The following is a 27,357-nucleotide window of genomic DNA, read 5'->3' on the forward strand; positions in this document are numbered from 1 at the left end:
TATCCTTGCGCGACAGGTTCAAAACAGAAATTAAGCTAGATATAGAGCAGGGGAGAGAAGAACGCATAACATTAGGGCATTGGAAGAAAATATCCTGTTGGATATTGCAAATTTTTTCTTTGAATTGATTGGCCAGATCATCAGTGCTGAGGACGGTAATGGGGACCGGCACTCTTGAACTGAGGAGACAGTGAAAAGTTTCAAAGAGTCACGCAGGATCTTTGGATAGTGAGGTTTTGAAGGTGTTGAAATAGTCTTGTTTGAAGAATTGAAGTGCGAAGTTGTATCTTTTAAGTATAAACTTATAATATATGAAATATTCTGTCAGATTGGATTTTCTCCACAGACATTCAGCACAACAGCTGGAGAAAACGTATTTGCATAGTTAGCTAAGTTTTTCACTGTTTGTGTTGAGGTGTACTAAATGTAGGCACAGCATCATTCAGGGCAAAGTGCACTTTGCAATGTTTCATTAAAATGATTCAGTGCTGAGTCAGGACATGAGAGGAAGGAGATTAGGGCCTATGATGACTGCAAATTCTTAATAAGTTTCTGGGTATTAATGGCATGTATATTTCTATAAGTGTGGAAGGTGGCGGTGTCTGGAGATGTGACCATCAAGGCTGAAAACCATTACTAGTGGTGATGTCATAGAGGTTACTGCAGGTTACTGAGGCTGCATTCCCACCATCACTTCACTGTGAGTGAAGTGCAGGTGACCTCAGTGACCTGCAGTAAGCTTGATAATGTCATCACTAGTAACTGACGCTGCGCTTGTCACACCTCATTCTCCCATGGTTTTCAGCCTGGGTGGTCACATCATGCCATTATTCAGGTTGTAAACTACATATCACAGACATGGATTATAATGTGAGAGATCTTCACTTCGGACAGGTGAGAGATAAGGTTGTTTATTATTTTTCTATTTTTACAGGAGACAAGGGTTTCAAATGAATGGGTGGAAGGTGAGTATTATTATTGCATGTTATTTTCTGTTTTTTTTTACAGGAGACAAGGGCTTAAATGGAATGGGCATAAGGTGAGTGTAACTGTACCTTTTTTATTTTTATTTAAAATAAAGGAGTCAGTGTTTTTTTCAAATAAAGTATTTTATTCTGGCTGTTTCTTTTGTGCAATCTAACTATGAGCTTATTAGGCGCCTCTCCATAACTTTCCTGTGGGCTTAATGTCCCAAAAACAGCTGACATCAACCCCACAAACATTACTGCACTTACCATTGCACCAGGGCAAGTGAGTGAGAAGAGCAGGGCAAAGTGCCAGAATTGGCGCATCTAATAGACTAATAAACTTTTTTGGGGCAGCTGCATGCTGCAATTTTTTGCTGGAGGGGGCAATATTCATGGCCTTTCATCAGCCTGAGATTACCCCAACTGTCTGTTTTAGCTTGGCTGCTTGTCAAAAATGAGGGGGACCTATCACCGTTTTTTAAAATTATTTATTTATTAAATAATAAATCTGATACCTGAGGGCTGCAGCCCGCAGTGGTCAGTTTTGCCAGCGCTGGTTATCAAAAATAGAGAGACCCACATCTTTTTTTAAATTTATCTATAGCACGGGCGTCGGCTGATGAATAATCCCACGAGCTGCGCTTGCTTTTGCTGTTATCAGCGATGGCAGGTGTTGGCTGATGGGAGTAGTACTTTCTGATCAGCCAACGTCTGTGACTGATGGTAAACTTTTTACCTCTGGTCACAGATGCTGGCTCACAGTGTCATCTTACAGAGTGGGAACCGCAGCTCTCTTAGGCTAGGTTCACACTAGCGTTGCGCCGCCCTGCGTCGGCGACGCAACGCGCGACGCACGTAAAAATGCACGCAAACGCGCGCAAAAACGCGCGCGTTTTGCGACGCGTGCGTCGTTTTTGACGAAAATCGGACGCACAGAAAATGCTACAATGTAGCGTTTTCTTGCGTCCGACGCTAGCGTCGGAAACGACGCACGTGGCGAAAAACGCCACCAAAACAACGCACGCGTCCCCTATGTTAAACATAGGGGCGCGTCGCCGCTGCGTCGCCGCTGCGTCGCCGGCGCAACAGCGACGCACATTGGCGGAACGCCAATGTGAACGTAGCCTTACTAGCGGTAATAATCATACCATTGATCAGAGCCACCGTTGTTACTCACGCTGTCAATGCATGCAGAAAAGCCACGGAGACACCATCATGTGTTTCTCAATGCAAGCAATAAATAGCCAGGTCTTTCACCGTGTAGGAACAACGACGGGAAGGGCAGCATCCAAAAAGGAAAACCACCTATGCCAAAACGTGGTATCCACAGACAGCTGTTTCTTTTTTTTCCCCCTCAGATGGGAAAATCCACGGTCCAGAAATCCAAAACCAAAGAAAAATCCCAAACAGCTGCGTCAAATCCAAAACACAAAAGCTGTTCCCATCATCATCGGAAAATTTCAGTTTAATACAACATCAGAAAAAACAAATCAAGACATATTTACAAGGTATCTCCACTACTTCACCTTCCAAATCCCTTCGGCATCCACCTCCCCCCTTCTCCTTTTATCCCATAGAAAACACAAATACATCTTCCCCAAAATCACTTTTCGACTATTCTTTACTACAATTTCCTTTCTCTTTAAAACATACACATTCCTCACATCCCATAATATTTCCTTTATACATGCAACAATTAACCACAACACTCTCTCCTTCACTCCATCACACATTCCCAAGCCAAACATGAACAACTCGAACGATAACAAGCTCACACCACACAATTCTTTACACGACGGTCCCATTCTTCCAATCATCTCCCTAGCATAATGACAATTCCAAAACACATGTATTACACTTTCCCTTCCACCACACCCACCTCTCCGACACATATCACTTCTCACCAACCCATGATTCCTCTGAAATTCTCTAACTGGTAACACTCCATGCAAAGACTGCCACACAATCTCACTCTGCCTATTCGTCATACCGTCCAACCGCACTTTCTTCCATACTTTTTCTATATCATTCCCTCTAACCATGTTTATTCCACACTCTGTCTCTCTACATTCAATCATCCTATACACAGCCTTCTTATTACTCAGCAACCTAACATCCACATCACACAACTCATACTTCACCAAAAATTTATAAACCCAAACAGAAACCTACACAGACAAGAAAACTTCCCATCCATCCTAATCACCCTCAACGCAAAAAAACACAATATTTACACCAAAAAACACCTCAAGGTTTGGAAAACCCAACCCTCCTTTTTCTAAACGTTTCACCAAAACCTCCCTCCTAGCCCTCTCCATTCTAGAATTCCACAAAAACACAAACAGAATCCTATTTAACCCCCTCATATACATATACCCCGGCGGAAAGACCACTGCAATATATAAGAAAATAGGCAAAATCACACTTTTAATAACGAAGATTTTTCCAACAAATGAAAGACTTCTCATCTTCCAAAAACATATCTTCCGCTCAACCTTTCCTTTCGCATCATCCCAACTTTCTTTCCCATCCAAACTCTCTGAAAATTTCACCCCCAAAACCTTAATAGACCCAGTCACCTCATTCACTCCTACATCCTTACTTAAGACCCCTCCCCCAAAAACCTTATACTCACTCTTCTCCCAATTCACCTTAAATGCTGACGCACCACAAAAATAGACACTAATAACTTCACCCGCCTCACAGAATACTCTGAATCACACAACACACACATCATCCATATAAGCACTAACCTTCCATTCCCTCCCCCCACCTCCTGGCACTTGTACACCTCTAATCACTTTATCTTTCCTCAACATACAAAGCAACGGTTCAATCGCACAAATAAAGACCACAGGAGACAAAGGACAACCTTGTCGCACACCTGAAAAAACATTCACTCTTCTACCCACATAACCATTCATAAAAACACAACTATAAATGTATTGATATAAGCTCCTCACCCTCCAAACAAAATCAGGCGGAAACCCCATTCTCAATAATACCCGGAACAAAAAACTATGTGCTAACCGATCATATGCCTTTTCAAAGTCCAAACTCAAAACAAATACACTCTTCTTCCGACTCATACAGTCCCACACACACACTCATGTATACGTCTCCCAGGCACTGCACAACACTGTTCATCCCCAATCACACTCTCTATCACATCACGCATTCTATTCACCATTACTTTCGCATAGATCTTATAATCACAATTCAACAACGTTATCGGTCTCCAATTTTTTAAACTCTTCAAATCTCCTTTTTTAGGTATTAACACAACCATCCCTGCACGCATACTCTCAGCCCCTCCATACTAGACCACATATACTTACACACAGCCACAAAATCCTTACCAATCACATGCCACATCACCCTATAAAACTCTATAGGAAGACCATCCTCTCCTGGAGTCTTATTTAACGCCATGCTATTCATTACCTTCCATACCTCATCACCTGTCACCTCACCCATCACTCTCTCTCTCCATCTCACTCAGTTTATTTTCTAATACACTTAGTACATCCTCCTCAAAAAGCCTCATCCCTCCACTTCACTGCATACAGCTCCTCATAAAATTTAGCCACCTGTTCACACATATCCTCCCCACTTACCTCTCTTCCATCCAATGCATTCAAAACACCCTGTTAGGACTGGCGGAACGCACCAAGACAGATGGTATAGATGCGTTCGCAGTCCGGGGTCCACCATGCAGGTGAAAACCTGCTGCTAGCAATTAGCAGACTATATGGCGGTACACTAAAGTATACACGCGTGGGTTGACCTCACCCAGCGTGAAAGAAGCAATCCTGTTAAGGCACAGGACCGCGGTACCGTACCTAAAGCGCGAGCAAGTAGTCAGCGAACTCAACCCCAACTAGGATTAAAGTCCGATTAGACCCTTGCTGGCACAACACCGCAACTGGGTGTGTAGGAAACTGAAGAGCAATATTAAGGCACAAGAGTGCATGCAGTGCCGCACTGACGAACGCCACTAACCACCCAGGCTTGGGTAAGGAAAGCACAGAGGAAGTGCACGGCGCCGTACTGGCAGTCACAGCAACTGGACGCTATAATGTGTGACTCGTGCTGTAGGATAAGTCAGGCGCTAGGTAGCAGCCATACACCGTCCGCGAACAGTCATACAATAGGGTAGGGGTATCCAAGGACGACTTGCACTCACAACATACACACATTAGCGATTGAAAGACAATACTAGCGCATGGCCGTGCGGTCATGCGCAGTTTATATAGCAGCAGCACAGGAAGTGGCCCCAGCACCTTTGCCCTTCCAAGACCTGCCAAGAGGACCAATGGAATGTGCTGCAGAGCCTGAGCACATGACCCTCGATCTCCAACGGGAGATCTTACCCTGGGCATGCTCAGTACGTGCAGACAAGGACTTAGTCCCAGATAAGTCCGCTCGCTGCTGACCAGCACTGACTTTAATGGCAGAGACTGGAGAAGCAGCAGTAACTCTCAGAACAGAGTGAGAATGAGGAAGACCGATGTCTTTGCTGAGCAGACTCCACTGTGGCTGAACAAGAATGAGAGACCGCAGCAGAGGTGGCTCGAGATTCCCCCTGTGCAGAAGCGGGAACTCGACCCCTAACACACCCATACTCTGCTTTTTCCCAAAAACCTTTTTAAAGAAAAACCTCGAACACCTTTCATCTTGCTCCATTCTATCAATTTTTGCCCTAAAAATAATACTCTTCCCTTTCTCCTCCAAAAACTCATTAATTTATTTTTTAACCTTTTTTTATCCTCTCCTCCACCTCCATTCCTCCTTCCCTCAATTTATACAATAAACATAAACGGGCATTCAACTTAACAAACTTTTCCCTCTTAATTGCCGCAAATTCATACCCCACACTTTTAAAAAAAACTTTTTTGTCTGCCTCTTAACCCAATCCCACCACTCACAAACATTCCCAAAATTTTCCTTACTCTTACACCACTGTTCATACTTTCTCACATAATCCTTCCTCACAGCTTCATTTTCCAACAATTTCACATTTAATTTCCACAAACCCTTTCCAAACACACCACTAACATTAATATCTAACTCGCACAATACACAAACATGGTGTTAGGACTGGCGGAACGCACCAAGAGAGATGTAATGGATGCGTTCGCAGTCCGGGGTCCACCGTGCAGGTGAAACCTGCTGCTAGGACATGACAGACGATATGGCGGTACTCATAAGTATACACGCGTGGGTTAAACCTCACCCAGCGTGAAGAAAGCGATCCTGTTGCGTCACAGGATCGCGGTACCGCACATAGAGCGCGAGCAAGTGGTCAGCGAACTAGACCCCAACAGGGATAGTAGTCCGATTAGACCCTTGCTGGCACTACACCACAACTGGGTGTGAAAAGTATATACAATAGAGGCACCGAAGTGCAAACTGTGCCGTGCTGGCAGGCACCACTAAGTACCCAGACATGGGTCAGGAAGCGCACACAGGCGCGTGGTGCCGCACTGGCGGTCACAGCAGAGGACGCTGACACGTGTGTGACACGTTGAGTGTTAAGTCGGGCGCTAGATAGCAGCCATACACCATACGCGAACAATCATACAGTAGGGTAGGGGTATTTAAAGGACGACTTGCACTCACAACAAACACACGTATAAAGTTGTACACTAGCGCATGGCCGTGCGGTCATGCGCAGTTTATATAGCTGCAGGACAGGAAGCGGCCACAGAAACTTTGCCCTTCCAAGACCTGCCAAGAGGACCAATAGAATGCGCTGCAGAGTCTGAGCACATGACCCTCGATCTCCAACGGGAGATCTTGCCCTGGGCATGCTCAGTGTGCGCAGACAAGGACTTAGTCCCAGAGAAGTCCACTCGCTGCTGACCAGTATTGGCTTTAAAGGCAGAAGCTGGAGAAGCAGCAGTAACTCTTCTCACAGAGTCAGACTGAGCGAGACGCTGGGATCGACGTCCCTGCTGAGCAGGCTCCACTGCGGCTGGAGGAGAATGGGAGACCGCAGCGGAGACGGATCGAGATTCCCCCTGTGCAGCAGAGGAAACTCGACTCCTAACACATGGTCCGAAAAAACAACCCTATCCTGCTTATATCCAACAGGAATAATATTTTTAGAAATAAAACAATAATCCAACCTGGACTGTGCTCTTCCACTATCAGAAAAAAAGGTATCTAACAAAGGGTTAACCTTACACACACGCTGCATATCAGTCAAATCAAAGTCAGTAACTAAGGCTGCTTTCACACATCAGGTTTTTTGTTTCTGGCTAATTCCTGCTCTTCCGCCAAAAAACGGAATTGGAAACCGGAGAAACCGGATCCGGCTTTTCCCCCATTGAATAGTATTGGCGCCGGATGGCCCAGCATTCCTTCCGGTGTGATGCCGGATCCGGTGTCGACTCGATTCCGGTGTCTAAAAAAAACATCTACTGTAATGTTTTTTGTCTCCGGCTTTTCGCGGCAATGCATGTCTATGGACGCCGGATTGCACCGGATCCGGGAAAAGCCGGATCCGGCGGCCAGATCCGGCTTTTTACACTGAGCATGCTCTAAAAACTATGGGCCAGCCCCCAGGACTATATATAAAGCTGTGCCATTGAGGCCTTCATTCATTTCCAGCCATACTGCAGAAGAGCCAACACCCTGCCACACCCTGCCAAGACAGAAGGAGCCAGAGAGCCTGCCACAAAGCCAGAAACCTGCCAGAAACCTGCCACAGAGCCAGAAACCTGCCAGAGAGCCAGCCACAGAGCCAGAAACCGGCCACAGGACCAGGTCTCGTGCCTGCCACAGAACCAGGTCTCCTGCCTGCCACAGAGCCAGATCTCCTGCCTGCCACAGAGCCAGACCTGCCACAGAACCAGGTCTCCTGCCTGCCACAGAGCCAGACCTGCCACAGAACCAGGTCTCCTGCCTGCCACAGAGCCAGACCTGCCACAGAACCAGGTCTTCTGCCTGCCACAGAGCCCCTGCCACAGAACCAGGTCTCCTGCCTGCCACAGAGCCAGACCTGCCACAGAGCCAGCTCTCCTGCCTGCCACAGAGCCAGCTACCTACCACAGAGCCAAGCCGTAGTAGAGCAGCAGCCATGTCTTCTGGGAGCCCTCCTCCTCCTCGTCGGCGGCAACGCACAGAGGTAAATATGAACATAATTTAGCTCTCCTGCTCCATCGTTGTCGAGTGTGTGTGTGTGCGAGTGTGTGTGTGTGAGTGTGTGAGTGTATCTCAGTATGTATCTATAATGTATTTTTAAATCTTTCATCTTTGTAGGAAGCTGCTGAAGCTGCTGTTGAAGAGGTGCTCCCCGAAGAAAAAGGAAGTGGTGGAGAAACACATGGAGAGGGCTCACAATTGGTATGTATCTGTATTGCGGAACCACACTCTACACTACACACAACACATAACACAAGATACTTAGAACACAACACATAGAAACTGACACTTTCAAACCTCACCCAACACATACAAAACTTATTATTAGTGTTGAGCATTCCGATATCGCAAGTATCGGGTATCGGCCGATACTTGCGGTATCGGAATTCCGATACCGAGATCCAATATTTTTGTGGTATCGGAGGTGTAAAATAAAGAATTAAAATAAAAAATATTGTTATATTCACCTCTCCGGCGGCCCCTGGAACATCAACGCGAGTCACCGGCGTCCGGCAGGCTTCTTTGTTCAAAATGAGTGCCTTTAGGACCTGCGGAATGACGTCGCGGCTTCGGATTGGTCGCGTGCCGCCCATGTGACCGCCACGCGACCAATCAGAAGCCGCGACGTCATTCCTCAGATAAATTCCTAGAATGAGCGCCTTTAGGACCTGTGGAATGACGTCGCGGCTTCTGATTGGTCGCGTGGCGGTCACATGGGCGGCACGCGACCAATCAGAAGCCGCAACGTCATTCCGCAGGTCCTAAAGGCGCTCATTTTGAACAAAGAAGCCTGTCGGACGCCGGTTCCTCGCGGTGATGTTCCACGGGCCGCCGGAGAGGTGAATATAACAATATTTTTTATTTTAATTCTTTATTTTACACCTCACTATGGATCCCAGGGCCTGAAGGAGAGTTTCCTCTCCTTCAGACCCTGGGATCCATCAGGATACCTTCCGATACTTGGTGTCCCATTGACTTGTATTGGTATCGGATATCGGTATCGGCGATATCCGATACTTTTCGGGTATCGGCCGATACTATCCGATACCGATACTTTCAAGTATCGGACGGTATCGCTCAACACTACTTATTATAGATATCACATGGCACACAACACATAGAAAGGCTACCAACAAGCACATCATTTTTGTTATTTTTCTTCTAGAGTTCGGAATCTGGTGCTCCTTCCAGTGGCTCCCAGGGTCGTCGGCGTGAAAGTCGTGGTGGCCGTCGCCGTGTAGGTTTTTTTTTTTTCCTTGGAGGTTAGCAATGTTTCAAATTTAGTGTTAATTTTTTTCCCCTTTTCAAACAGGCTTCACAACGTGCTCCTGATTCTGATGGTGAGGAGGTCGGCCTTGATATTGACCTCCTCATCGATCTTGTCCGAGACAGGGAGCCGCTGTGGAATATGGGTGACCGCCGCCATGCTGATCTCTCAGTGACCCGTCGACTCTGGGAGCAAATCTGCCGAGAACTGATAGCGAGGTGGGAGGACCTTGATGACCAGGCCCAGATTCAAGAACGTAAGTATCCTCAGTTCAGTTTTGGTGATGCATTCTAAAATGCTGTTTCTAACCAAGTTGTGTTTCTCCTTTTTTAACAGTTGAGCGGATTGTGAAAAGGTGGCGGTCGATCAGGGATTGCTTTAAGAAGGAGTTCAACAAAGAGATGCAGGCCCCGAGTGGATCTGGAGGACGCAGGAGCAAGTATAAATATGCAAGGGCCCTGTCGTTCCTCAGGTCAACGATGGTTACCCGAAGGTAAATATTACCCACCACATGCACTAACAAATGTTTAACATGTCTAAACCTCTTTTGCTCTTTCAGCCAGGGCCATGCAATGACAGTATATTAATTGTTTGTTTTTCTCTTTTGTTCCCCAGCACCGTCGGGAGCAATCGGGAGCCTGCAGCACAGTTGAACCCTTCTGGGGCGATCCCTCAGGAGGCCACCACCGAGGGACATTTTGACAGTGAGGAACCCTCTGCACCTTCCCACTCTGCACCTTCCCACTCTTCTGATCCCTCTGTCCCATCCACGAGCGCTGGAGCATCCTGGCCGGTTCCATTCGATGTATCTGCTGGGGAGGATATAGCGTTTCCTGTACCCCACCCCTCTGCCGCAGCCACCTCTAGTACACCTGTAGCATCGGGGCGCCTTCGGCAGGGGGGTCAGGTACAGAGTTATGCCCCCGAGTTCTTACACCTGAACGCATCATTCCAGAACTGTCTGAAAGTTTTGTCTGAGCAAATGGCTGCAGGTTTTAATTTCATAAATAAAAGTATGCTTGAGATGCATACACTTCTGGTAACGATGCGTTCAGAGGCAAGACAGTCACCGAACAACACTTTTTTTCAGTCGGTACTTGAGCAAATGGAGACGCTATCTACTTCTCAGCAGATGCAAGTAATGGAATCCTGCCAGTCTACTCTAGCGCTCATTGCCTCAAGAGCAGATACTCTTGCCACCTATGCTGCAACTGCCCCCCCTTCCTCCACTGCCCATCACTACAGCCACTACCATCCTCCTGACCCGTACCGCCAAACTGACCGTGCACCATCCCACCAACCTCACCATCACCCACATCGTGCCCGTGCCCAATCCCAACAGCCACAACACTTCCAGCATTCCCGTGCCCCTTCCCACCAGCCACACTACCAGCCCTGTGCCCCTTCCCACCAGCCACACTACCAGCCCCGTGCCCCTTCCCACCAGCCACACTACCAGCCTCCCACCCGTGCCCCTTCCCACCCATATGATGATCCCGACCCATACAACTTCCCATCTACTTCATCCTCGCCTCCTCTCCCTGCCCACTTCCAACAGCCTCTATCACCCTCTTCCCAACCCTCTTCTCCACCCATCACTCCTTCTGCCTCCCAATCCTCCCAAAACATAACCTAAACCCCTCCATCCTACCAAATTCCTAACCCCAATCCCACTTTCTTGTCTACCCGCTCAATTGCTTTCTCCACTCCTTCACCACTACCTATTGATCCTTCCCCACCACCAACACATTCCTCTCTCCACACTCCCACTGTCGAAGTGTCCCTATCCGACAGCCCCTCCAACAGTATCTCCACCCCGACGTACGAAAACCTTTAATGTTCTGTATGCTGTATATTTTTTTGTTTCAAAAAAAGGTTGTGTTGTTCATGTTCATGAGAAATTTTAATAAAACTTTTTTGGTTGAAAACTATCTTGTATTTATTCATTAGGGACAAATACCAATTTGGTTAAACAAGGTTTATTGGTAAGAGGTAAAACACTTTGGGTACAACCAAAACAGATGCACATCTTGATTAAAAGGTAAAACCAAACAGGTAAACAACATGGTTAAAAGGTAAAACCAAAAAGGTACACAACATGGGTAAAAGGTAAAACCAAACAGGTACACAACATGGATAAAACCTAATAGATACACAACATGAGTAAAAAGTAAAACCAAATGGGTACACAACATGGGTGTTAAAACTCTCTCATCCTGCCAGTGTATTCTTCCTTCAGGTGAAATAAAATATTCTGCAAAGTGATCCCGTATTCTGGAAACAGTGGCAGAACTTCTGTACGTCTGGTTGCTAGAATCCGTCAAGGTGGTTTCGGCAGAGTGGTCCTCAATGGAAAGCTGTTCCTTGGATATAACATAATTGTGTAGGACAACACACCCTTTCACTACCTCATCCACAGTGTCTGTCTTCAAGTTAATGGATGTCAGGAGAACTTCCTATTTGGCGGTTAGGATCCCAAACGCACACTCTACCATTCTCCGTGCACGTGTGAGTCGGTAGTTGAAAATTCATTTAGTATTGTTCACTCCATGGCTTGAGTAGGGTTTCAAAAGATGCTCGGAAAGCTGAAAAGCTTCATCCCCAACACAAACAAATGGCATTGGTAGCTCTGAGGTTTGAGGCAATGGTCTGGGGGGGGGCAAATTGAAAGGTTTGTTCATATAAATGCCGCCCCATAGAAGACAGTTTAAAAACTTGCGAATCATTAGAACGGCCATACGCCCCAATGTCCACCACTACAAATTTGTAATCCGCATCGGCGATGGTCATTAGCACGATGGAAAAGTACTTCTTGTAGTTGAAAAACTGAGATCCAGTACCAGCCGGTTTCACGATACGGATGTGTTTCCCGTCCACCGCACCCAAGCAATTGGGAAACTGACACACTTCCAGGAATCTGTCAGCTACTTCCAACCATGTCTGCATTGTGGGATGTGGAATGTATTCTTCATGCAGAGAGTCCCACAGTGCACGGCAAGTGTGCCTCACTATTCCAGATATGGTTGAAATGCCCAGTCTGAACTGAAAATGTAGTGAAGACAGGGATTTACCAGTTGCTAGGAATCTGTGAACAAAAGCAAGGCAGAAATTACTGCAAATTCAAAATATCAAAGAAAGTGCCCTACAAGAGTGGATCCAAAAAGAATGCTTACCGAAGAGTGACTATCAGACGCTCAGCCGAGGTAATGGAGAATCGGCAATAGGTATCACTCCTTCTTATTAGATGTTCAACCTGCTCCACCAATACAAAAAAGTTCTCAGCTTTCATCCGCACATAGCTGAAAAACTTGTCAGGGTCACCTCGTAGCTCCATATACAAAGTGGAAAAGACTCCCCGGGTCATTCTCTGTGCCGTGATGGGGTGGATCCACAAACGGCGTCGTCGCAGACGCATGACACGCTGTCTCTCTCGCTCCTTCTCAATTACAATAGCTTTCAATCGATTCGCCTCCACGATGAAATCCACGTTATTCTGAAGAATCTTCACAATAATGCCGTCCATCTTGCTCTGTATCTTGCTCCTCTCCAACCTGTCACAGATGGGCTGTAGGAACACTGTATATATAGTTTTCAGCGGGCCAATCACCTTTTTAGCCTTTCAGGGGGCGTTTTTACAAGCCGGATCCGTAAAAAACCGGATGGAAAACCAGACGAAACGGATGGTAACCGGATGGGACGGATCCCGTTTCTCGCCGGATCCGGACACCTGATCCGGACACCTGATCCGGCTGAAAACAATATCCGTCTCATCTGGTTTTCATCCGGTTTTTACATAATAAGCCGGATCCGGTGCTGCGGCGCGACGCCGGAACCGGCATGCGGCAAAAAATCTGATGTTTGAAAGCAGCCTAACTCCAGCAAAACTTTTCCAGACACATCCACATTCACTCCCCCCACATCACAATTCATATCACCTACAATCACCACAGGCACTCTTCCTGGAACAAAAAGCTTCACTTTTTCAAATAATAACTTACGCTCCTTTTTTTCTACTGGCGCATAAATATTGATAACACAAAACTTAGCATTTTTATATTCAAAATTTGCTAAGATACACCTCCCCACCTCCACCACCAAATAATTATTCAAAACAACCTCCTGCCCCTTAACTAAAATACCCACACCATCATTTCTATTATTTGCACTACCAGACCATACAGACGTACCATAAGACCACTCATCCCCTTTCACACCATCCACAATCCCACATTCTTGCAAACAAAAAATAGATGCACTCTGCATAGCTAAAAAATCCAAAATTGCTGCTCTCCTCCTCGCTTTCTTAAAAACTCTCACATTTTGAGAAACTATAGAAAAACCCATACTATAAAAAAAAAAAACACAATGCAAAAATTAGCACAAAACTACACACATTACACAAAAAGCCCTTGACAAAGGTCAAGACTCACAGAAAGGAGAGAAAAAAAGCAACAGATCCACTGAGCTTTCATTCTACCCAGTATCACCATTGTCCTCCTCCGCCATTTGGACTGAACAACTAGTCTCTTGAATCACTAACCCCTTTGTGCACACTCTATTTTTTTTAGCTGGCCTAATTTTCCTCTGAGGCATACTACTGCATGCCTCATCACTTTCCCCATCCTCCTCCCTCTGACACTTCTTCCCACCCCTGTCCTCATCTGAAGAAAGCCCTCCAATATTCTGAGGATCTGAGAGATGCACAGGGCTCTCAGCTTCAGAAATGTGCACATCTTCCTCCGTTGCATCCATTGCTTCATTAAGAGAAAACATTTCAGGCACAGTAGAGTCATCATCCTCTTCCTCATCTTCTTCCTGATCTTCTTCCTTATTAAACCTCCTCTCTACTTTTTTTTGCCGCCGACCAAAACTCCTTATCTTCCTTCTGTGCATCACTCATAGAACCACGGGGTGCTAGCACAATGTCATCTGGAGTCACAGAGCTTCTTTCCCTCTCCCTCCTTTCCTCTCTCTCCATTCTTTCAGATTCCTTTCTGATAATCGCCAACCTTCTCCTTCTCTCCTCCTCCTCTCTCCATTCACTCTCTGAGCATCTAGGCGCCCTCCGTGGACAATCCTTATACATGTGGTCACCACTACCACACACGTCACAGGTCTTAGCCATCGGGCAATCACCAGCCATATGCCCCTCCTTCTTGCAGTTTTGGCAACACTGCCCCTTCTGGCAGTCTGCCTGATCATGTCCAAAAGCGAAAAATCTCCTGCAAAACAGAGGCTGCCCAGGGTACGTGAGTAAACCCCTATTCCCTGCCACAGAAAAGTTCACCGGAGGGTGTCTGAACCCACCCACACTGCCAGGATCTCTTCTGAACCTTACACGATACTTGTATCGACAATTGAAGATTCCTAAGCAGTTCACTTGCTTCTCTCCCTTTGAAACAAAGTCACAGTACTGTGAGAGGAAGCTCTCCAACAATGCAGGTTCAGTAAAGGGTTTATAGACAGTGATAGTCACCTGCCTTTCCTGAAGACCAAACAGTGGTTCACATTTGACTCCCTTCAAACAGGGATCTCCGGCATGATTCCGAAACCACTCATAGACATTCAGGCAATAATGCTCCAACATAAAAGTAACGTCGTAGTTACCTTGATTAGGGAACTCATTGATACTATAGATGTTCTCCCATTTTCTTCCAGCCTCTTCCTCAATAAGGTCACGAACAAGAAAGACCACGCTGTTCCTTGCCCGGATAGATGGCTCCAACGTCACTCGGATGGTGTTCTTAACGTAACTCATCTTCAAAGCTGTCGGTACAAACTACCACAGAAAAAAAACAGAATTCTCTGTAAAAGAGTCTAGATTCCTCCAGAAAACCTCACTCCTGACAGCTGTTTCAGGGTATTTGCCCCTTAACAGTGTGGAGTAGGAAACTGGCTATTAGGAGCTGTGCCTAGTAAAAGGACTACAAACATAAGGATGAATGACCTCGGGGAGATCACTGGATCACTGCGTTGAGAAACACGTGATGATGTCTCTGCGGCTTTTCTACATGCATTTGCATATTTCCCATGAGGGATGGGGGCAATGTTCTGGATCACTGCATTGAGAAACACATGATGGTGTCTCCGCGGTGTTGGATATTTTGATCTCCCCGAGGTCATTCATCCTAATGTTTGTAGTCCTTTTACTAGGCACTGCTGATAATAGCCAGTTTATTACTCCACACTGATGAGGGGCAAATACCCCGAAACAGCAATCTGTGGATGGATACCATGTTTTGGCATAAGTGGTTTTCCTTTTTGGATACTTTCCTTCCCGGTGAAAGACCTGGCTATTTTTTGCTTGCATTGAGAAACATGTGATGGTGTCTCCGCGGCTTTTCTACATGCATTTGCATATTTCCTGTTGTGAAAGGTAATTCAGTACCACAATGGACATAGAGGTCAGCGCACATACAGTGACCTGGCAATAACCCAAAAAACAAGAACAAGCTCTGAGACGTGGAAACTCTGTTGACCGCAATCCCTAATCCTCTCAAACCACACTAAAGGCAGCCGTGGATTGCGCCCAACGCTCCCCATGCAGCTCGGCACGGCCTGAGAAACCAGCCAGCCCGAAGACAGAAAACAAGCCCACCTTGCCTCAGAGAAATACCCCAAAGGAAAAGGCAGCCCCCACATATAATGACTGTGAGTTAAGATGAAGAGACAAACGTAGAGATGAAATAGATTTAGCAAAGTGAGGCCCAACTTTCTGAACAGAGCGAGGATAGGAAAGGTAACTTTGCGGTCAACACAAAACCCTACAAACACCACGCAAAGGGGGCAAAAAGATCCTCCGTACCGAACTAACGGCACGGAGGTACACCCTCTGCGTCCCAGAGCTTCCAGCAAGCAGAAAAAAACAAATTGACAAGCTGGACAGAAAAAAACAGCAAACAAATAGCAAAGAGGAACTAGCTATGCAGAGCAGCAGGCCACAGGAACGATCCAGGAGGAAACAGGTCCAATACTAGAACATTGACTGGAGGCCAGGATCAAAGCACTAGGTGGAGTTAAATAGAGCAGCACCCAATGACTTCACCAAATCACCTGAGGAAGGAAACTCAGAAGCCGCAGTACCACTTTCCTCCACCAACGGAAGCTCACAGAGAGAACCAGCCGAAGTACCACTTGTGACCACAGGAGGGAGCTCTGCCACAGAATTCACAACAGTACCCCCCCCCCTTGAGGAGGGGTCACCGAACCCTCACCAGAGCTCCCAGGACGACCAGGATGAGCCATATGAAAGGCACAAACAAGATCGGGAGCATGGACATCAGAGGCAAAGACCCAGGAATTATCTTCCTGAGCATAACCCTTCCACTTAACCAGATACTGGAGTTTCCGCCTTGAAACACGAGAATCCAAAATCTTCTCCACAATATACTCCAACTCCCCCTCCACCAAAACCGGGGCAGGAGGATCAACAGATGGAACCATAGGTGCCACGTATCTCCGCAACAATGAGCTATGGAATACGTTATGTATGGAAAAAGAATCTGGAAGGGTCAGACGAAAAGACACAGGATTAAGAACCTCAGAAATCCTATACGGACCAATAAAACGAGGTTTAAACTTAGGAGAGGAAACCTTCATAGGAATATGACGAGAAGATAACCAAACCAAGTCCCCAACCCGAAGTCGGGGACCCACACAGCGTCTGCGATTAGCGAAACGTTGAGCCTTCTCCTGGGACAAAGTCAAATTGTCCACTACATGAGTCCAAATCTGCTGCAACCTGTCCACCACAGTATCCACACCAGGACAGTCCGAAGACTCAACCTGCCCTGAAGAGAAACGAGGATGGAACCCAGAGTTGCAGAAAAACGGTGAAACCAAGGTAGCCGAGCTGGCCCGATTATTAAGGGCGAACTCAGCCAAAGGCAAAAAGGACACCCAGTCATCCTGAAACTAAGCATCTCAGATATGTTTCCAAGGTCTGATTGGTTCGTTCGGTCTGGCCATTAGTCTGAGGATGGAAAGCCGAGGAAAAAGACAAGTCAATGCCCATCCTACCACAAAAGGCTCGCCAAAACCTCGAAACAAACTGGGAACCTCTGTCAGAAACGATATTCTCTGGAATGCCATGTAAACGAACCACATGCTGGAAAAACAATGTCACCAAATCAGAGGAGGAGGGCAATTTAGACAAGGGTACCAAATGGACATTCTTAGAGAACCGATCACAGACCACCCAAATGACTGACATCTTTTGAGAGACGGGAAGATCTGAAATAAAATCCATAGAGATATGTGTCCAAGGCCTCTTCGGGATCGGCAAGGGCAAAAGCAACCCACTGGCACGAGAACAGCAGGGCTTAGCCCGAGCACAAATCCCACAGGACTGCACAAAAGTACGCACATCCCGCGACAGAGATGGCCACCAAAAGGATCTAGCCACTAAATCTCTGGTACCAAAGATTCCAGGATGACCAGCCAACACCGAACAATGAACCTCAGAGATAACTTTATTCGTCCACCTATCAGGGACAAACAGTTTCTCCGCTGGGCAACGATCAGGTTTATTAGCCTGAAATTTTTGCTGCACCCGCCGCAAATCAGGGGAGATGGCAGACACAATTACTCCCTCTTTGAGGATACCCGCCGGCTCAGATACACCCGGAGAGTCGGGCACAAAACTCCTAGACAGAGCATCCGCCTTCACATTTTTAGAGCCAGGAAGGTATGAAATAACAAAGTCAAAACGGGCAAAAAACAACGACCAACGAGCTTGTCTAGGATTTGACCGCTTGGCGGACTCGAGATAAGTCAAGTTCTTATGATCAGTCAAGACCACCACGTGATGCTTAGCTCCTTCAAGCCAATGACGCCACTCCTCGAATGCCCACTTCATGGCCAGCAACTCTCGATTGCCCACATCATAATTTCGCTCAGCAGGCGAAAACTTCCTGGAAAAGAAGGCGCATGGTTTCATCACCGAGCAATTAAAACTTCTCTGCGACAAAACAGCCCCTGCTCCAATCTCAGAAGCATCAACCTCGACCTGGAACGGAAGCAAAACATCTGGTTAACACAACACAGGGGCAGAAGAAAAACGACGCTTCAACTCTTGAAAAGCTTCCACCGCAGCAGAAGACCAATTGACCAAATCAGCACCTTTCTTGGTCAAATCGGTCAATGGTTTAGCAATACTAGAAAAATTGCAGATGAAGCGACGATAAAAATTAGCAAAGCCCAGGAACTTTTGCAGACTTTTCAGAGATGTCGGCTGAGTCTAATTATGGATGGCTTGGACCTTAACAGGGTCCACCTCGATAGTAGAAGGGGAAAAGATGAACCCCAAAAATGAAACCTTCTGAACACCAAAGAGACACTTTGATCCCTTCACAAACAAAGAATTAGCACGCAGGACCTGAAACACCGTTCTGACCTGCTTCACATGAGACTCCCAATCATCCGAGAAGATCAAAATGTCATCTAAGTACACAATCAGGAATTTATCCAGGTACTCTCGGAAGATGTCATGCATAAAGGACTGAAACACTGATGCAGCATTGGCAAGTCCGAATGGCATTACTAGATACTCAAAATGGCCCTCGGGCGTATTAAATGCAGTTTTCCACTCATCGCCTCGCTTAATACGCACAAGATTATACGCACCACGAAGATCTATCTTGGTGAACCAACTAGCCCCCTTAATCTGAGCAAACAAATCACATAACAATGACAAGGGGTACTGAAATTTAACCGTGATCTTATTTAGAAGGCGGTAATCTATACAAGGTCTCAGTGAACCATCCTTCTTGGCTACAAAAAAGAACCCTGCTCCTAATGGCGACGATGACGGGCGAATATGCCCCTTCTCCAAAGACTCCTTCACATAACTCCGCATAGCGGCGTGCTCAGGCACAGATAAATTAAACAGTCGACCTTTTGGGAATTTACTACCAGGAATCAAATCGATAGCACAATCACAAACCCTATGCGGAGGTAGGGTATCGGACTTGGGCTCATCAAATAAATCCCGGTAATCAGACAAGAACTCAGGAACCTCAGAAGGGGTGGATGACGAAATAGTCAGAAATGGGACATCACCGTGTACCCCCTGACAACCCCAGCTGGACACCGACATGGATTTCCAATCTAATACTGGATTATGGGCTTGTAGCCATGGCAACCCCAACACGACCACATCATGCAGATTATGCAACACCAGAAAGCGAATAACCTCCTGATGTGCAGGAGCCATGCACATGGTCAGCTGGGCCCAGTACTGAGGCTTATTCTTGGCCAAAGGCGTAGCATCAATTCCTCTCAATGGAATAGGACACTGCAAGAGCTCCAAGGAAAACCCACACGCCTAGCATACTCCAAGTCCATCAAATTCAGAGCAGCGCCTGAGTCCACAAATGCCATGACAGAATACGATGACAAAGAGCAGATCAAGGTAACAGACAAAAGAAATTTTGACTGTACCGTACCAATGGTGGCAGACCTAGCGAACCGCTTAGTGCGCTTAGGACAATCAGAGATAGCATGAGTGGAATCACCACAGTAGAAACACAGGCCATTGAGACGTCTGTGTTCTTGCCATTCAACTCTGGTCAAAGTCCTATCGCACTGCATAGGCTCAGATTTAAGCTCAGGTAATACTGCCAAATGGTGCACAGATTTACGTTCGCGCAAGCGTCGACCGATCTGAATGGCCAAAGACATAGACTCATTCAGACCAGCAGGCATAGGAAATCCCACCATGACATCCTTAAGGGCTTCAGAGAGACCTTTTCTGAAAATAGCTGCGAGCGCACCTTCATTCCACTGAGTGAGTACGGACCACTTTCTAAATTTCTGACAATATACCTCTATTTCATCCTGACACTGACACAGAGCCAGCAAATTCTTCTCAGCCTGATCCACAGAATTAGGCTCATCGTACAGCAATCCGAGCGCCAGGAAAAATGCATCGATATTACTTAATGCAGGATCTCCTGACGCAAGAGAAAATGCCCAGTCCTGAGGGTCGCCACGCAAAAAAGAAATAACGATCCTAACTTGTTGAACTGGGTCACCAGAGGAGCGAGGTTTCAAAGCCAGAAATAGTTTACAATTATTTTTGAAACTCAGAAATTTAGTTCTATCTCCAAAAAAACAAATCAGGAATAGGAATTCTCGGTTCTAACATAGAATTCTGAACCACAAAGTCTTGAATACTTTGTACTCTTGCCGTGAGCTGATCCACACATGAAGACAGACCTTTAATGTCCATTGCTACACCTGTGTCCTGAACCACCCAAATGTCTAGGGGAAAAAAAAGGCAAAACACAGTGCAAAGAAAAAAAAAATGGTCTCAGAACTTCTTTTTTCCCTCTATTGGGAATCATTAGTACTTTTAGGCCTCCAGTACTGTTGTGAAAGGTAATTCAGTACCACAATGGACATAGAGGTCAGCGCACATACAGTGACCTGGCAATAACCCAAAAAACAAGAAAGAGCTCTGAGACGTGAAACTCTGTTGACCGCAATCCCTAATCCTCTCAAACCACACTAAAGGCAGCCGTGGATTGCGCCCAACGCTCCCCATGCAACTCGGCACGGCCTGAGAAACCAGCCAGCCCGAAGACAGAAAACAAGCCCACCTTGCCTCAGAGAAATACCCCAAAGGAAAAGGCAGCCCCCACATATAATGACTGTGAGTTAAGATGAAAAGACAAACGTAGAGATGAAATAGATTTAGCAAAGTGAGGCCCAACTTTCTGAACAGAGCGAGGATTGGAAAGGTAACTTTGCGGTCAACACAAAACCCTACAAACACCACGCAAAGGGGGCAAAAAGACCCTCCGTACCGAACTAACGGCACGGAGGTACACCCTCTGCGTCCCAGAGCTTCCAGCAAGCAGAAAAAAACAAATTGACAAGCTGGACAGAAAAAAACAGCAAACAAATAGCAAAGAGGAACTAGCTATGCAGAGCAGCAGGCCACAGGAACGATCCAGGAGGAAACAGGTCCAATACTAGAACATTGACTGGAGGCCAGGATCAAAGCACTAGGTGGAGTTAAATAGAGCAGCACCCAATGACTTCATCACATCACCTGAGGAAGGAAACTCAGAAGCCGCAGTACCACTTTCCTCCACCAACGGAAGCTCACAGAGAGAACCAGCCGAAGTACCACTTGTGACCACAGGAGGGAGCTCTGCCACAGAATTCATAACAATTTCCCCATGAGGGATGGGGGCAGTGTTCTGGATCACTGCGTTGAGAAACACGTGATGGTGTCTCCTCGATGTTGGATGTTTTGATCTCCCCGAGGTCATTCATCCTTATGTTTGTAGTCCTTTTACTAGGCACTGCGCCTAATAGCCAGTTTCTTACTCGACACTGATGAGGGGCAAATACCCCAAAACAGCTGTCTGTCGATGGATGCCATGCTTTGGCATAGGTGGTTTTCCTTTTTGGATGCTGCCCTTTCCGTGGTTGTTCCTTCCCGTTGAAAGACCTGGCTATTTATTGCTTGCGTTGAGAACCACGTGATGGTGTCTCTGCGGCTTTTCTACATGCATTTGCATATTTCCCATGAGGGATGGGGGCAATGTTCTAGATCACTGGATTGAGAAACACATGATGGTGTCTCCACGGTGTTGGATGTTTTGATCTCCCCGAGGTCATTCATCCTTATGTTTGTAGTCCTTTTACTAGGCACTGCTCCTAATAGCCAGTTTCCTACTCCACACTGATGAGGGGAAAATACCCCGAAACAGCTTTCTGTGGATGGATACCATGCTTTGGCATAAGTGGTTTTCCTTTTTGGATGCTGCCCTTCCCGTGTTTATTCCTTCCCGGGGAAAGACCTGGCTATTTATTGCTTGCGTTGAGAAACACGTGATGGTGTCTCTGCGGCTTTTCTACATGCATTTGCATATTTCCCATGAGGGATGGGGGCAGTCAGGGCCGCCATCAGGGCATGACGGCCGTGACTGGCGTATGGGGCCCGGTGAGCAGAGGGGGCCCGCATCGGGCCCCCTCTCATCTGCTCACCGGGCCCCTACCGGCAGCCGCAGGCTAACTGGGCCCTTAGCGCCGACGCTGCAGCTGTTTAAAGCTATTGACGTGCGGACGCGGGCCCGCACGTCAATAGTTAACAGCCGCGGCGCCGCCAGCCAATCTGAGGCTGGCAGGCGCTGACGTCAGCCGCAGCGTGCGTGCATGTCGCCGGCGTCTGACATCATTGTCAGTCGCCGGCGAGTGCATGCACGCTGCAGCTGCGTGGAGAGTTCGCCCGCCGCAGGAGCGCGGCAGGTAAGAAGAACTTCTTTGGGGCAGAGTGCTGGACAGAGATGGGGCAGAGTGCTGGACAGAGATGGGGCAGAGTGCTGGACAGAGATGGGGCAGAGTGCTGGGAACAGATGGGGCAGAGTGCTGGGCAGAGTGCTGGACAGAGATGGGGCAGAGTGCTGGACAGAGATGGGGCAGAGTGCTGGACAGAGATGGGGCAGAGTGCTAGACAGAGATGGGGCAGAGTGCTAGACAGAGATGGGGCAGAGTGCTGGACAGAGATGGGGCAGAGTGCTGGACAAAGATGGGGCAGAGTGCTGGGCAGAGTGCTGGGAAAAGATGGGGCAGAGTGCTGGGCAGAGTGCTGGACAGAGATGGGGCAGAGTGCTGGACAGAGATGGGGCAGAGTGCTGGACAGAGATGGGGCAGAGTGCTGGGCAGAGTGCTGGGAAGAGATGGGGCAGAGTGCTGGGCAGAGTGCTGGACAGAGATGGGGCAGAGTGCTGGACAGAGATGGGGCAGAGTGCTGGACAGAGATGGGGCAGAGTGCTGGACAGAGTGCTGGGAAGAGATGGGGCAGAGTGCTGGGCAGAGTGCTGGACAGAGATGGGGCAGAGTGCTGGACAGAGATGGGGCAGAGTGCTGGACAGAGATGGGGCAGAGTGCTGGACAGAGATGGGGCAGAGTGCTGGGCAGAGTGCTGGGAAGAGATGGGGCAGAGTGCTGGGCAGAGTGCTGGACAGAGATGGGGCAGAGTGCTGGACAGAGATGGGGCAGAGTGCTGGACAGAGATGGGGCAGAGTGCTAGACAGAGATGGGGCAGAGTGCTGGACAGAGATGGGGCAGAGTGCTGGACAGAGATGGGGCAGAGTGCTGGACAGAGTGCTGGGAAAAGATGGGGCAGAGTGCTGGGCAGAGTGCTGGACAGAGATGGGGCAGAATGCTGGACAGAGATGGGGCAGAGTGCTGGACAGAGACGGGGCAGAGTGCTGGACAGAGATGGGGCAGAGTGCTGGGCAGAGTGCTGGGAAGAGATGGGGCAGAGTGCTGGGCAGAGTGTTGGACAGAGATGGGGCAGAGTGCTGGACAGAGATGGGGCAGAGTGCTAGACAGAGATGGGGCAGAGTGCTGGACAGAGATGGGGCAGAGTGCTGGACAGAGATGGGGCAGAGTGCTGGATAGAGATGGGGCAGAGTGCTGGACATAGATGGGGCAGAGTGCTGCACAGAGATGGGGCAGAGTGCTGCACAGAGATGGGGCATAGTGCTGCACAGAGATGGGGCAGAGTGCTGGGCAGAGTGCTGGGCAGAGATGGGGCAGAGTGCTGGGCAGAGTGCTGGGAAGAGATGGGGCAGAGTGCTGGGCAGAGTGCTGGACAGAGATGGGGCAGAGTGCTGGACAGAGATGGGGCAGAGTGCTGGACAGAGATGGGGCAGAGTGCTGGACAGAGATGGGGCAGAGTGCTGGGCAGAGTGCTGGGAAGAGATGGGGAAGAGTGCGGGGCAGAGTGCTGGACAGAGATGGGGCAGAGTGCTGGACAGAGATGGGGCAGAGTGCTGGACAGAGATGGGGCAGAGTGCTGGACAGAGATGGGGCAGAGTGCTGGACAGAGATGGGGCAGAGTGCTGGACAGAGATGGGGCAGAGTGCTGGACAGAGATGGGGCAGAGTGCTGGACAGAGATGGGGCAGAGTGCTGGACAGAGATGGGGCAGAGTGCTGGACAGAGATGGGGCAGAGTGCTGGGCAGAGTGCTGGGAAGAGATGAGGACAAAGTGCTGGGAAGAGATGGGGCAGAGTGCTGGGCAGAGATGGGGCAGAGTGCTGGGCAGAGTGCTGGGAAGAGATGGGGCAGAGTGCTGGACAGAGATGGGGCAGAGTGCTGGACAGAGATGGGGCAGAGTGCTGGACAGAGATGGGGCAGAGTGCTGGACAGAGATGGGGCAGAGTGCTGGACAGAGATGGGGCAGAGTGCTGGGCTGAGTGCTGGGAAGAGATGGGGCAGAGTGCTGGGCAGAGTGCTGGACAGAGATGGGGCAGAGTGCTGGACAGAGATGGGGCAGAGTGCTGGACAGAGATGGGGCAGAGTGCTGGACAGAGATGGGGCAGAGTGCTGGACAGAGATGGGGCAGAGTGCTGGGCTGAGTGCTGGGAAGAGATGGGGCAGAGTGCTGGGCAGAGTGCTGGACAGAGATGGGGCAGAGTGCTGGACAGAGATGGGGCAGAGTGCTGGACAGAGATGGGGCAGAGTGCTGGACAGAGATGGGGCAGAGTGCTGGGCAGAGTGCTGGGAAGAGATGGGGCAGAGTGCTGGGCAGAGTGCTGGACAGAGATGGGGCAGAGTGCTGGACAGAGATGGGGCAGAGTGCTGGACAGAGATGGGGCAGAGTGCTAGACAGAGATGGGGCAGAGTGCTGGACAGAGATGGGGCAGAGTGCTGGACAGAGATGGGGCAGAGTGCTGGACAGAGATGGGGCAGAGTGCTGGACAGAGATGGGGCAGAGTGCTGGGCAGAGTGCTGGGAAGAGATGGGGCAGAGTGCTGGGCAGAGATGGGGCAGAGTGCTGGGCAGAGTGCTGGGAAGAGATGGGGCAGAGTGCTGGACAGAGGTGGGGCAGAGTGCTGGACAGAGATGGGGCAGAGGGCTGGACAGAGATGGGGCAGAGCGCTGGACAGAGATGGGGCAGAGCGCTGGACAGAGATGGGGCAGAGCGCTGGACAGAGATGGGGCAGAGCGCTGGACAGAGATGGGGCAGAGCGCTGGACAGAGATGGGGCAGAGCGCTGGACAGAGATGGGGCAGAGCGCTGGACAGAGATGGGGCAGAGCGCTGGACAGAGATGGGGCAGAGCGCTGGACAGAGATGGGGCAAAACGCTGGACAGAGTTGGGGCAGAGTGCTAGACAGAGATGGGGCAGAGTGCTGGGAAGAGATGGGGCAGAGTGCTGGACAGAGATGGGGCAGAGTGCTGGACAGAGATGGGGCAGAGTGCTGGACAGAGATGGGGCAGAGTGCTGGACAGAGATGGGGCAGAGTGCTGGGCAGAGATGGGGTAGAGTGCTGGGCAGAGATGGGGCAGAGTGCTGGGCAGAGTGCTGTGAAGAGATGGGGCAGAGTGCTGGACAGAGATGGGGCAGAGTGCTGGACAGAGATGGGGCAGAGTGCTGGACAGAGATGGGGCAGAGTGCTGGACAGAGATGGGGCAGAGCGCTGGACAGAGATGGGGCAGAGCGCTGGACACAGATGGGGCAGGATTGGACACAGATGGGGCAGAGTGCTGAACACAGATGCGGCAGAGTGCTGGACACAGATGGGGCAGGATTGGAAACAGATGGGGCAGAGTGCTGGACACAGATGCGGCAGAGTGCTGGACAGAGATGGGGCAGGATTGGAAACAGATGGGGCAGAATGGACACAGATGGGGCAGAGTGCTGAACACAGATGGGGCAGAGTGCTGGACACAGATGGGGCAGGATTGGAAACAGATGGGGCAGAGTGCTGGACACAGATGCGGCAGAGTGCTGGACACAGATGGGGCAGGATTGGAAACAGATGGGGCAGAATGGAGACAGATGGGGCAGGATTGGAGACAGATGGGGCAGGATGGATACGATGGGGCAGGATGGGGAGATCATATGGGGCAGAATGGATACTCATGAGGGCAGGATGGGAGAACATATGGCTGGAGCCTGCAATGAGACACACGGGGGCTAGGATGGCGAATATTACCATAGGGGCTAATTAAGGGATATTATTATTGCAGTGATGTATTTATTTTATTTTTTGAGTATACTGTTTTAAATGGGGGGAGGTCCTGTTACTGTGCAGAGTGATACTATGTCACCTTCTTTATGTGGTGTAATGTAGAGGCTGTGAAAATTAAGTAATGTATTCTGCAAGTGGAACTCGAGATAACTGTGTTATTTCCTGCAGAGACGAGTCCTGGCTGGAAGAAATGATGGCGGTCTGTGCTGGATGAAAGATGAAGGACTTCACCTAGAGACGTCACTGGTGAGTCAGTGTTAACTATACACTGACACTATACACTGTATACTATATACAGAGCTCCTGTGTATAATGTCACCGGTGATCACTGTATTACCTGTACACAGACACTGCTTACTAATTACAGATCTCCTGTGTATAATGGCACTGATGGTGATAGTATTGTGGTTGTTTTTTTTTATTACTGATCAGTATTGTAGTATTCAGTCATTATGTGGTGGTAATATGCGGTCTGGTCATGGTGTTGTGGTATTTGTTCCTTGTATTTTATATTATTCGATCACTGTGGTGGTAATATGTCATCTGGTCATAGTGTTGTGGTATTTGTTCCTTGTATGTAGTATTATAGGTCATTTTAAAAATTGAAAAATAAATAAAAATATACCTAAATTGTATTGCATATTTTAACAAATATTTAGTAGGTTACAGTACAGTAGGGCCCGGCCAAAAGTGTCTACCGTGTTCTGGTGGCGGCTTAAAAAATCTTTTGGCCAAAACAAAAGCTGCCGGCTATATGTGTGATCTGGTGATGGGAACTGTTAATGTGTGATAGGTGAGAAGTGGAGATTTTCCAAGAGATAGCGGTGGGACTGTGGACAGTTTGAGGGGTGGAGCCTGGAGGCGGGGCTGGGGTGGAGCCTGGGCGGAGTCTCAAGGGGGCCCCGAAAATTTTGCCAGTATGGGGCCCCAAAATTTCTAGTGGCAGCCCTGGGGGCAGTGTTCTGGGTCACTGCG

The sequence above is a fragment of the Ranitomeya imitator genome, chromosome 6 (assembly GCF_032444005.1).
Source record: "Ranitomeya imitator isolate aRanImi1 chromosome 6, aRanImi1.pri, whole genome shotgun sequence".
Classification (NCBI taxonomy): domain Eukaryota; kingdom Metazoa; phylum Chordata; class Amphibia; order Anura; family Dendrobatidae; genus Ranitomeya; species Ranitomeya imitator.